This window comes from Balaenoptera ricei, chromosome 10 (assembly GCF_028023285.1).
Source record: "Balaenoptera ricei isolate mBalRic1 chromosome 10, mBalRic1.hap2, whole genome shotgun sequence".
Classification (NCBI taxonomy): Eukaryota; Metazoa; Chordata; class Mammalia; order Artiodactyla; family Balaenopteridae; genus Balaenoptera; species Balaenoptera ricei.
In genome coordinates this window covers 64,340,151-64,349,649 of record NC_082648.1, presented here as the reverse complement: position 1 = coordinate 64,349,649, position 9,499 = coordinate 64,340,151, and positions in this window count along the sequence as shown.

The following is a 9,499-nucleotide window of genomic DNA, read 5'->3' as shown; positions in this document are numbered from 1 at the left end:
TTCAAAAATTAGAATTTTGGAAAACTTATATCCACCCTGTGAGTTTGACAATTTCCTAATTCTTAAGGACTTTTCTGATGAGTAGTTATATTAATGAATGTTGAGTTTTTGATATTTCAAAATGATACGTGTCAGGATTTGGAAGATATGCATAACTCAGTGAACCACTATTTTCCAAATGACCAATGAATGACATTACAAAACAATGTGGGACTAAAAGATCAATTCAAAGTTCAAGACACACCATAATACACCAATGGATTTTAATGTTACAGTATACAAATGTTCATTCATATAGTTTCAGATTCCACATTGCTACTAACCTTTAAGAAACTATCACTTTTAAGGTTTTGGTGGTGTGAAAGCAAAGAATTATACTCACAATTAACTTTTAAAAAAACTATTAAATACTTTTCCAATTACATATGTGTGCGAGGCTGGATTTTCTTCATTTATTTCAACCAAAAAAACAGAACATATGGAATACAGAAGTAGACATAAGAATTGAACTGTCTTCTATTAAGCTGGACATTAAAGAGATCTGCAAAAAATGTAAAACCAATACCACTTTTATCACTAAATTATTTTGGAAAATACAGTTAATTTTCATGAAATATATGTTATTTATCTTAAAATATAATGGGCTTATTACTGTCTTTTTTAAAGGAATCACTAAACCTTAAAAATTACTAGTTTTAATATCTAATATGGTAAATATCAACAGATATAAACAAAAGCTCTTTGGAATTCTCCATAATTTTTAAAGGTGTAAATGGGTTTTGAGACCAAATGCTTAAGAACTGCTGTCCTCAGCAGCCCCACCCCAGGACAACCTTTCTAGGTCTATTGGAAAACAGAAGTTAGGGAACGGTAGCTCCTCTATGTAAACGGCTATATTTCCTTGGTCCAGAAATTGTTCAAATCTATCTTGAGTTGCAGTAGCAGAAAATCTGAGAGTCTGATGAAGTTAAGACTACCCATCCCCTGGTTTACTGATGTCTGATCTAAACTTTAGCTTTATTTGGTTAGAATTCTGATGTCCCCATCCCAAGGTAGCCTCTAGAAGACAGTCTAGAGCATGGGTTTAATGGCACTAGAATCCCCAGTCTAGTTGCAATCAGAAAAAGTTAACAAAGGAAGGTACCCTGACCTTTTGATCACTTTGTGGTTTTAACAAAAGGTCGTAGTGTTACTCCCTGGGCATTTTTCTCTAGAGCAGGCTTTCCGGACAGTGTTCAGAAGCCATCTCCTAACATTAATATTTTTTACCATCTGGGGAAGATGAAGATTTTCAAAATCATCACGTCCTGATCCCTTTTTAAAAAATTAATTAATTAATTTTTATTTTTAGCTGAGTTGGGTCTTTGTTGCTACGTGCGGGCTGCGGGTGGGCTTTCTCTAGTTGCGGAGAGCGGAGGCTACTGTTTGTTGCGGTGCGCGGGCTTCTCATTGTCGTGGCTTCTCTTGTTGCGGAGCACGGGCTCCAGGCGCGCGGTCTCAGTAGTTGTGGCTCGCGGGCTCTAGAACACAGGCTCAGTAGTTGTGGCGCATGGGCTTAGTTGCTCCGCGGCATGTGAGATCTTCCCAGACCCGGGCTCGAACCCGTGTCACCTGCATTGGCAGGCGGATTCTTAACCACTGCGCCACCAGGGAAGCCCATCCTGATCCCTTTTTATTTAACAGTATTGCCCCTAAATTCTCTCTCTCCCTCTTTGACATTTTGCATTTTGCTATATGTATCAAGAATAACAGTGGCACCTTCAACATTTTGCTTAGAAATCACTGTAACTACATAACAAAGTTCCATCACTTACAAGTTTTGGTTTCAACATAACTGCAGCAATTTCACTAAGCTTTTTTGTAACTACATCACAAGGATTCTCCTTCCTCTAGTTTCCAATAACATGTTCCTCACTTCCTTCTGAGACCTTCATAGCAGTGTCCTCAGTGTCCATATTTCTACTGATAGTCATGGTGATTCTAGTCACGGTGCTTAAATTTCTCTTTTATGCTCTTCAGCATTCTTCCAGCCTCCACCCATCACTCAGTTCCAAAACCACAGACATATTTTCAGGTACCTGTTAAAACAGCACTCCACTTCTAGGTACCAAAATATGTATTAGTTTTCTATTTCTGTGTAACAAATCCCATAAACTTATCAGCTTAAAACAACACCTATTTATTATCTCTGTTTCTGTGGGTCAAGAGTTCAGGCACAGCTTAGTTGGAGTTTCCACTGTTGGGTCTCCCACTGAACGTGTTGACTGTGTCGTGTTCCCATCTGGAAGCTCAAATGAAGAAGAATCTTCTTTCAAACTCTCAGGTTGTTGGCAGAATTCATTTCCTTGCAGTTGTAGGACTGAGAGCTTCAGACGTTTCTGCTGGCTGTCAGCCAGAGGCTGTCCTCCACTTCTAGAGGCCATCTGAGCTCCTTGCCACATGGTTCTCTCCATAGGCCATTCATAACATAGCAGCTTGCTTCTTCAAAGACAGCAGCGAAGTGGCAAAGGGCAATTCTGCTAATAAGATGGATTCTTACATAACGTAACATAATGATGGGAGTGATGTATCCCATCACATCTGCCATACAATGTAATTATGGGAGTAACACCCTATAACTTTTGCCATATTCTGTTGGTTGGAAGCAATTCACAGGCTCCACCTACATTCAGGGATAGGAGCTTAAAGAAGGGCATTAAAAGGCAGGGATCACTGGTAGTTACCTTAGGGTCTATCTGCCACAATGAACAATGAGGGGTGGAAACTAGTAGATAAATGCTTCCCTCTTCTTCACTCAGGCAGACAATTCTAGATGAATTCTAGACAACTATTCAAAGATCTAGAAAAATGAACCCTAGTTGCCTACAGAAATGTCTAGACTGATCATCTAGTCTTGAATTGGCTTTCCTTCCTTCCATGTTTTAGTTTCCCAGTTTTTCACTCATTTGCTGGGATCTCTTTCCAAAATCAACTACCTGCACATAAGTCATTGTCCTGGACTAATTTCTGGGAGGAAGCTAGGTTAAGGTAGAAGGAGTAAATAAACCTGTATAGATGGTACATTACAAAATAGGAGGGATGGTAAGCAGGAGATTCTCCTTCCCACAGAAGAATTATCAACCTCCTCCCACAACCCAATATAATTTCTCTGGACTACCTTTAATAAAGCAATGCTAAAACTTCACGAACGAAAGCACAAGATACAGTCTCTAAACTTTCTTCTCCACAAAGCCAGAACTTACCCTGGATGCTAGACTGGGCTAGGCTAGCAAGTGGAGCTTAATTAGTTTCTGCTGTAGAGAGAGAGTTTTATCAAGTATGGACCTGGCAAAGCTTAACGGCACAAAAAGAATGACAGAAGTATTTAAATATAGAGAAGAAAACTATTAAAGAACATTTATCACCAAAAAAGGACTAGTTTTCTTTAGTTATCTCTATTTTCATGGTGCCTGTCTTCTGAAGTGGTGACTACCATTCACTCTACTTCGGCCAAGTCATTCGTCAAATCAATGACTGTCGGTCATATGTTTGGGGAGGGTATGGATAGAATTACAAAAAGGGGACCCATGATACTCGGGGTAAGAGTTATGAGGAAGAAAAACCAATGAGGTACTTACAAAAAGGACTTGAGTCAGAATCATACGGACACCATGTCTAGCACAGTGAATTACTGTAATCTTCACATAAAACTTTGAAAATAGTTGCCTTAAGATTATACTGTCTGCATGATCAGAGTTCTCATTTCCTTTTCTTAAAATATGGATTAGGACTCTTGAAATGTCTAAAGATAGATGACTACCGTTGGTTGAGTATATTGTATGAACAGGCCCAGCACTGAGCTAATTGCTTTGCATGCAATTTCACAACATCTTTTTGAGTATAGAAGCTATTATTATTCTTTCCCCTAAGTATGGGGAAACTGTGAACCTCAGGATATTGAGTAATTTTCCCAAGGTCATAACAGCTAGTGAATGACAAAGCCAAGACCCAAAACTCATGTCCGCTTACTCTAAAGTAAGGGCTTTAACCACTGCATCACACTGCTGCCTCAGGTTTCAAGATAGGAAATCTCAATTTTTAAAAAATATTTTTAAAGAATTTAAGTTTTTCCATATCTCATTTTAGTCACTTAAACTAATGAGCCTAAAATTTCTGTTTTTCTCTGAAAAATGCAAAATAATCTATGGTGACAGAAAACACACATCAGCACTTGAGGATAGGAGAAGGCTGGGAGGGGCAGGAGGAAGGAGGAAGGAAATACAAAGTGGCACGAAAAAACTTTTGGGAGTGATAAATACGTTCGTTATCTTGATTATAATGATAGTTCCATGTCTGTATACATATGTCAAAACTTATCAAATTATACTTTAAATATGTACAGTTTACTGCATGTCAATTATACTTCAAATTGCAGATGAGGAAGTCAGTATCAAGAAGTTAAAGTGTCTTGTCCAAGATTAGCCAGAGAGATGGTAGTAGAGACAATAAAAATACAGCTTCTAAGATTCTTGAACAAGTGCTTTTTGCATCTCAATTCGATGTTATTCCCATCTGGTTTCAAAAAGGATCTGAAGAGACATAAAATATGACATGAAAGAAAGAAGAGGATCATGCTTAAGAAGAACTATGGGCTAACTTACTTATCTCAATTGAGACTGGAAATCCACTGTGAATTCATTTGATGAAAAAGTTCAATGCATCTCTTTAGAAGTTTGTCATCATATGCAACTTACTGAGAAATACATATTTTTAGGAAGTCTGAAGTTTGCGTGACCAGTAGGAAGCAACTAAATACTTCAGAAACAGCATCTTGTACAGGAGAACAAATTAAAATTGGAGACTGTTAGCATTCTCAGCTGTGTAGGAGAACTAAATTCCTTTTAAAATGATAATTAACACCTAGCCACATATTCTCACAACACTGAATTTGTGAAGATAGTTAGAACACTCCCCTAAGTAGACAGACTATAAAACCACATACTAAGGCCTATATGTGGCAGATTGTTTTGGCTGTTTTTTTCCATCTAAAAGGTTCTTTGCAAAAATCTATGTATTTTATAATAGAGTTTTTAAAAACTTCTTGTATTATAGAAAATATAGGGAATTCCCTGGCTGTCCAGTGGTTAGGACTTGGCGCTTTCACTGCTGGGGCCCAGGTTCAATCCTTGGCTGGGGAACTAAGATCCCAAAAGCTGCATGGTGTGGCCAAAAAAAAAAAGAAAATATAATAAACATTGACTTATTTCTGTAAGTTATTCTAGAATTCTGCTATTTTACTTGACATTTTTTTTTGCAGTATTATCTCACTGTAGTTTTTTTTTTAAATTTTTATTGGACTATAGTTGCTTTATAATGTTGTGTTAGTTTCTACTGTACAGCAAAGTGAATCAACTATATGTGTACATATATCCCCTCTTTTTTGGATTTCCTTCCCATTTAGGTCATCACAGAGCACTGAGTAGAGTTCCCTGTGCTATACAGTAGGTTCTCATTAGTTATCTATTTTATACATAGTATCAATAGTGTATATATGTCAATCCCAATCTCCCAATTCATCCCACCCCCCCTTTCCCCCTTGGTATACATACGTTCGGTCTCTATGTTTGTGTCTCTATTTCTGCTTTGTGAATAAGATCGTCTATACCAATTTTTTCAGATTCCACATATATGTGTTAATATACAATATTTGTTTTCTCTTTCTGACTTAACTTCACTCTATATGAATCTCTATGTTGAATCACATCTCTACAAATGACCCAATTTCATTCCTTTTTATGGCTGAGTAATATTCCATTGTATATATGTACCACATCTTCTTTTTCCATTCCTCTATTGATGGACATTTAAGTTGCTTCCATGTCCTGGCTGTTGAAAAAAGTGCTGCAATGAACATTGTGGTATATGTCTCTTTTTGAATTATGGTTTTCTCAGGGCATATGCCCAGGAGTGGGATTGCTCCATATGGTATGACCATGGTCATATGGTCAAAAAATTCTATTTTTAGTTTTTTAAGGAACCTCCATACTGTTCTCCATAGTGGCTGTATCAATTTACATGCCCACCAACAATGCAAGAGGGTTCCCTTTTCTCCACACCCTCTCCAGCATTTATTGTTTGTAGATTTTGTGATGGTGGCCATTCTGACTGGTGTGAGGTGATACCTCACTGTAGTTTTGATTTGCATTTCTCTAATAATTAGTGATGTTGAACATTTTTTCACGTGTTTGCATTGGCCATCTGTATGTCTTCTTTGGAGGAATGTCTATTTAGGTCTTCTGCCCATTTTTTTGATTGGGTTGTTTGCTTTTTTGATATTGAGCTGCATGAGCTGCTTGTATATTTTAGAGATTAATCCTTTGTCAGTTACTTCATTTGCAAATATTGTCTCCCATTTTGAGGGACGTCTTTTCATCTTGTTTGTGGTTTCCTTTGCTGTGCAAAAGCTTTTAAGTTTATTTAGGTCCCATTTGTTTATTTTTGTTTTTATTCTCATTAATTTAGGAGGTGGGTCAAAAGAGATCTTGCTGTGATTTATGTCAAAGAGTGTTCTGCCCATGTTTTCCTCTAAGAGTTTTATAGTGTCTGGCCTTACATTTAGGTCTTTAATCCATTTTGAGTTTATTTTTGTGTATGGTGTTAGGGAGTGTTCTAATTTCATTCTTTTACATGTAGCTGTCCATTTTTCCCAGCACCACTTATTGAAGAGGCTGTCTTTGCTCCATTGTATATTCTGGCCTCCTTTGTCATAGATTAGGTGACCATAGGTACATGGGTTTGTCTCTGGGCTTTCTTGTTTTTGTGCCAGTACCATAATGTCTTGATTACTGTAGCCCTGAAGTATAGCACAGATGCAAAACTCCTCATCAAAATACTAGCAAACCAAGTCTAACAACACATTAAAAGGATTATACACCATGGTCAAGTGGGATTTATCCCAGGGATGCAAGGATTCTTCAATATACGTAAATCAATCAATGTGATACACCATATTAACAAATTGAAGAATGAAAACCATGCGATCATCTCAATAGATGCAGAAAAAGTTTCCAACAAAATTCAACACCCATTTATGATAAAAACTCTCCAGAAAGTGGGCATAGAGGGAACCTACCTCAACATAATAAAAGCCATATATGACAAACCCACAGCAAACATTATTCTCAATGGTAAAAAACTGAAAGCATTTCCTCTAAAATCAGGAACAAGACAAGGGTGCCCACTCTCACCACTATTATTCAACATAGTTTTGGAAGTCCTAGCCACGGCAATCAGAGAAGAAAAAGAAATAAAAGGAATCCAAATTGGAAAAGAAGAAGTAAAGCTGTCACTGTTTGCAGATGACATGATACTATACATAGAGAATCCTAAAGATGCCACCAGAAAACTACTAGAGAAGAATTTAGTAAAGTCGCAGGATACAAAATTAATACACAGCAGTCTCTTGCATTCCTATACACTAACAATGAAAGATCACAAAAAAATTAAGGGGCTTCCCTGGTGGCGCAGTGGTTGAGAATCTGCCTGCCAATAATGCAGGGGACACGGGTTCGAGCCCTGGTCTGGGAAGATCCCACATGCCGCGGAGCAACTGGGCCCGTGAGCCACAATTACTGAGCCTGCGCTTCTGGAGCCTGTGCTCCGCAACAAGAGAGGCCGCGATAGTGAGAGGCCCGCGCACCGTGATGAAGAGTGGCCCCCGCTTGCCACAACTAGAGAAAGCCCTCGCACAGAAACGAAGACCCAACACAGCCATAAATAAATAAACAAATACTTTAAAAAAAAAAAATTAAGGAAACAATCCCATTTACCATTGCAACAAAAAGAATAAAATACCTAGGAATAAACCTACCTAAGGAGGCAAAAGACCTGTATGCAGAAAACTTTAAGATACTGATGAAAGACACCAAAGACGACACAAACAGATGGTGAGATATACCACGTTCTTGGATTGGAAGAATCAATATTGTGAAAATGACTATATTACCCAAAGCAATCTACAGATTCAATGCAATCCCTATCAAATTACCAATGGCATTTTTCACAGAACTAGAACAAAAAATTTTACAATTTGTATGGAAACACAAAAGACCTCAAATAGCCAAAGCAATCTTGAGAGACAAAAAAACAATGAAACGGAGCTGGAGGAATCAGGCTCCCTGCCTTCAGACTATACTATAGGGCTACAGTAATCAGGACAGTGCCTGACATTCTAAAATCAAAATAAATAAAGTTTGCACAGGATCTTGTTTTATATATATGTGTATATATATATATATATAGAGAGAGAGAGAGAGAGAGAGAGAGACAGAGAGATTTTAAGAAATTGGTTCATGCAGTTGTGAAGACTCAGAGAAGAGTTGCAGTTCAAGTCCAAAAACAGTCTGCTGGCAGAATTCCTTCTCACTTGGAGAAGGTCAGTCTTTGTTCTATTAAGGCCTTCAACTGATTGGATGAGGCCCACCCACATTATGGAGGGCAATCTGCTTTCCTCAAAGTCCACCAATTTAAATGTTAATCTCATCCAAAAACACCTTCACAGAAACATCCAGAATTAAGTTTGACAAAATATCTGGGCACGGTGGCCCAGCCAAGTTGACATATAATATTAAGGATCACAGTTGTCCTATTTGTTTATATCTATAGGAATAGATCTATACAGTCAAATCCAAACCTTCTCCAGATGGAACAGCAATGCCTGACACAAAGAGAGCATTCAGTAAATGTATGCTGATTTGAATTTAACTGAATTTCAGTGAATCGAATTAAATATCCCTAGTGATGGCTAGGTTCTGCCAGGCTGCCAGTGTGATGTTAGGAGATCATATAGGATAGAGGTTAGGCACAAGCTCTGGAGTCAGATTGTCCAGGTTCACATAACGGTGCCTCTGCTTACTTTCTGTGTAACCTTGGATGAGTTAGTTAACTTTGCTAAGTCTCCATTTCCTCATCTATACAAAGGGAATGGGAATAATAGCTATTAATGGTATACATTGCTAGTGTTAATCAACATTCAGTTCTCTTTCCCTTCTGGGTACTCAGTGGATTGACTATTTCTCAGCAACCCTGCAACTGCATGGGGCCATGTAACTCAGTCTGGCCAATGAAATATTGTGGAATTGAAATGTATCAATTTCAGAATGAGGGCATGAAAGGCCCATATGAAATTCCCCAGTCTTTCTTCCCTGACTGGGGCAACCACAGAAGAAGACTCATGTTAAGATGGTGACACCACAAGGTTGAAAGAGCCTGGGTTATTGTGTCACCATGTGGAGGACAGTTGTTTGCAGCCAGAGCCAACTTTTTGGAACAAGAAATAAATCTGCATTCAGTTAAACCATTGACTTTTTTTTTCAACTGCATTGTAACCTAGACTATTCTATTCTGTCTCACAGATGTGTTTTGATGATTCAATCAGATATTGTATGGGAATTGCTTGATTGATAAGTAATTAGCACTCAAATGTTATCATTATTGTATTGAATGAATCATATTGGCTTTG